Below are 4,231 nucleotides of genomic sequence, written 5' to 3' on the forward strand. Positions count from 1 at the left end.
AATACACGGTTTAAATCACCAATAAAATTTAAGACACAACAGTGGACCTCTTTGATACAATGATAGGCTCCAAGTATTTTTATTAATAATAAATTTATCTAACTCATCTAATTTGTTTAATAAATAGGTTATATAAGTTGAATTGAATTATCTATTAATAAATAGATCGAATTTAAATTTAATTTTTTTATTTAATAAATAAGTTAGATTTAAATTTATAAATTTTTGGTCCGGTTTGCGTCTAACCCAATTAATATCTGATCCGATTGGACACGATTATCACTCCTAGTTTACTGGCTCGGTGGTATACACGGTTTAAACGGCCAATAATTTTTTGAGACGTCGCAGTGGCCCCTTTTGTACAATACAATGATAGGGTACGAAGCGTTTTTATTAATAATAAACCGTGACGCACCTAGAGGCCGTTGGATTTCCACAACCGTTCACGTGCTATACATCGAGATTGGCTGCGTTCGCAGTTGAAGGCGCGCGGTCAACCTAAAGCCCCTTTTTCTTCTTAACGCGACCTCGCTAGGGTTTAGCTCTCTCACTTCATCCTCGCTTTTCGATCTCCTCGCATTTCGATCGCTCCCGAATTGATGGCCAAATTCTCCTTCGATCTTGATGGCTCTCGAAGCGGACGTGCTGGTGGGCGGCGCCGATCGGCCGCCGATGCCGGGGAGATAACGCCGTAGTCCTCGCCTGCGGTGCGGATGGATGCGGCGGCGGCGGCGGCGGCGGCGGCGAGGTGGTAGGACGTCGTGGCCATTTGGAGGGATGGAATCTGTGGCAAAGAGGAGCCAGCTGATGCCTTCGTGAAACCGGTAAACTAAGCTGTTTTCTTTAGTTCTTGTTATGCTTTGGAAAGTTTTAGTATATATACAAGAAATTTAGAGATTTTGTAGGGTCTTAGACTAATTCATTGAATTAGTTATAGAACTCTTTATTTTATTAATCAACACATTAGTGTATCTGAATCAATTTGCAGAACTTGTCACGACCATTTATTCTCAGTTTTTGTTTTTTCTTTGTTGTGATTCAAAATTTTGGACCTTTCTAATGTTTAACTAAAAGGTTCATATTCCGAGAGCTTTAAAATATTTTGAAATGCACGATAATTTCAGCTTATTCGCAAAGCCAAAATATAAAATTGAAAACTTTGATGAGCTATTGGCATTAGAAAACACAGTGTCATAGATCTAGCTAACATGTCAGACGCTTTTCTAGGCATGTTTACAGCACCCTTTATGCCGGTCTTTATCATGGTTTAGTCCATCAAGGAATACGCATGCTTGCTTGAGAACATTTACCAGGATCCATTGCATTAATCAAAAATCATATTTGTAAAAGTACATAAAAGAAAAATATAATGATTTTTGTGTAGAAGGAAAATGATTATAAGATGAAACACCCAATTTACATGATCGAAAAATCCTATTAAAGTTAAAAAAAAAACTCTACCATTGATTGTTGAATCTGTTAATATGGTTCTCAGGTGTCTCACGCTGTGAATTTCACCTGTACGCTTGCTTTTTTTTTTCTTAATGGATGAACATATGTCACCGTAAACCATGACAAAGTTGCCCAGAAATGGATAGAGCCATTCTTTTGATTTTGAATTGATCTTCTTTAAGATTAGATTATGCTGTCACATGTTTAATATGCACATGCTTGACATGATATGGAAGCTATGCAGAATGAAATATAGATTATAGTTGATGCATACACTGACCCTCTTTATAGAAGACAGACAATCAATTCGTAAAGTACTGCTATCCTGATTGAGTATGTAGAGTTAATCTCGAGGAGTATGATTAATACAATGTAGGATATTCTTATGTTAAGGCAAAAATATTCCCAACCTGACATTCTTGATCACATTCAAACTCAGACATGTTATCCCTCATAACATTGCTAGAGATAGACAGGGGTGGATTTTTCATTTATTAAGTCTGTTCGATCTAACTATATTGAAGTGGGACAGAATGTCAGTATAATTGCCTTCCTAGCAAGGTATATAAATTCCATATGACTGGGCACTTTTAAATCGTTCCTCGCAACTTCCATGCATCTTCTTAAGGGCCTTTTTTCTTTCTTCACCAACCCTCCTTAACACTATGTCTGTCTTTCTTCATTTGTACATCCCTTTCTCTCCAAAGGAGCACTCCTCCCGAGGAGCAGATTTGTGGTCCCACAGCCTAGCTATCACTAACAAGTATTTTTCCTACAAGTGCTATCTGCACAAAGGCTTGGACCATATAAAAACACATAATTAATAATATTTTCAATTGTACCTGAGTCATCAAGATTCTGAAGAACTGTGGAAGAATCAAAGCAAAAGGTCATAACTCTAACAGCCTAGCATCCTCATCCTTTGGCATGGCATCTCTTATAATATGGTCCTAGAATTTGACAATTGAAATGATTATCCTATTCCTCATGATAACGTCACTCTTGCAGATTTGGTTTCATAAATGCTGTTTCCATCCTGAAAATATAACAAGGCCTTGCGGCTAAGAAACATGCAAATATTACGCCGTCAAAACATGATTTGCAGCCATTGGAAAGATTTAGGATTAACATGGAATCATAGAGATGGCATATTTCTATTGTTTTGGATTCACTGTTTCGAGATCTTCACAATGGAGACTTTATTGTGAGGTTTAAACGCAGTGATAAATCAATATCTTCTCACATCTGCATCTGGTCTTAAACTAAGAACCTTTCAATCTTGAAAAATTGTTTGGGAAAGACCGTAGCAGACAAATTTGCAAGTGCAACAGACTTATTTTTGTATGTAGATCTCCGATATGATGTACTATTATGAGGATCCTGATCTTGCATTGAAGTTGGACAATATCAAATTAATTAAAAAGAAATGTGGTCGAGTGCACTGCATCGATCAATATCTCATCTCTTCTTTGCTCAAATGGCATGACCATCTGCAATTGTATCCATCCTCCTCTGCTGAAGTTATTATGCTGTAGTTGCCAAAACAATTCATAAAATATAAAACATATTTAGCTAATTTTACTTTGGATGTCTCTTGGATAACCGATCAAAACTCCATTAAAAAATGGAACTGATTAAGAAATTAAGAAATTGCTTATCAGTTTTTTCTCTAGCATGTTTCTGAGTCACACAGTCTGACAATAAAATGCTTCTTGATGTCATTTGGGTTTTATTTGGTTTCTTTCATATTAAAATATAGTCAAAGCTAAAGTTTTGCAAATGAAAGGAAATTGTTTTTTACAGTTGTGTAAAAGGCTAACAATAACTCCATGAATTGAGTTTGAAGCATTAAAGTTACTCTTGTCATAGGCTCTGTAACTAAAAGATGGTAACTCGGTCACGGATGCTGCATTAGTGCACGAGTATGAGTTCCAGAATTGGAATAAAACAAAATAGGGGGTACATTTATTCACACATCACAGACATCTTAGGTGTCTGGCAAATATAATCATGGACAGAACTCATTAATGTGGAGCGAAAGAAGAGCCTGAATATTAAGAGTGATGGACATAGATATACTATATATGAAAATAAAAAAATAAAAAGAGAAATGATTTTGTGCGAGTTCTTTCAATTATCTTCAACACTTGGGTGTATTATACTGTGTTGTCCATGGAAGACCTGTATGAAGGGAGCAAAAGAAATTTTTGTTGCACTAATGCAATAACTAAGGCAAGGTGAGTGGGATATACAGTTTGTTGGAGTTGATAGTTTTTGTGCCATTGTTTGCTGTGAGGACTTGCACCTGATCATTGTTTTCCTGCTTTTGTGCTTGCCAAAAGTTTGAGAGACAATTTATTGTTCTCTTCTTCTATTGCTTTTGTTCTCTTTTTCTTTGTAGCTGGTAAGCTTTTGATTTTATGTTGATGCAATATTGCTTATTGTTGAGGGGGCATGTTAAATTTTGACCTCTTCTGTTCCATGTATTGTGTCCCCATTATTTAGATGTCAATTAACAAATATAGTTTAATTTGAATTCAGCTTCGAGTGGACCATGTTTCTAGCCCATGATGAGGCAACGATGGTGCAAAATTTTCAGAATGGGAAAACGATGGCACATTTATAGTTTGTGATGGAGTAATGATATTAACGAGTTTAGCCCATATACCTCACTCATCCATAAGTATCAGAAGTGTATACCAAGTGTTTCAAGTTAGTTTCGACTTTGGACCATCCCTGATCACATTTTTAGCCTATGACGGAAAAACGATGGTACCAT

At 36.3% G+C, this 4,231-nt stretch overlaps 1 long non-coding RNA gene across 1 annotated transcript; it reads left to right on the forward strand.

Annotated features, from left to right (window-relative positions):
• Positions 1–384: 384 nt before the first annotated feature.
• Positions 385–3,992, forward strand: LOC120110441. The gene is made up of 2 exons (XR_005511405.1): positions 385–824; positions 2,461–3,992. It is a non-coding gene; the product is annotated as an uncharacterized LOC120110441 (long non-coding RNA).
• The last annotated feature ends 239 nt before the right edge of the window (positions 3,993–4,231 follow it).

The sequence above is a fragment of the Phoenix dactylifera genome, chromosome 4 (genome assembly GCF_009389715.1).
Source record: "Phoenix dactylifera cultivar Barhee BC4 chromosome 4, palm_55x_up_171113_PBpolish2nd_filt_p, whole genome shotgun sequence".
Taxonomy (NCBI): domain Eukaryota; kingdom Viridiplantae; phylum Streptophyta; class Magnoliopsida; order Arecales; family Arecaceae; genus Phoenix; species Phoenix dactylifera.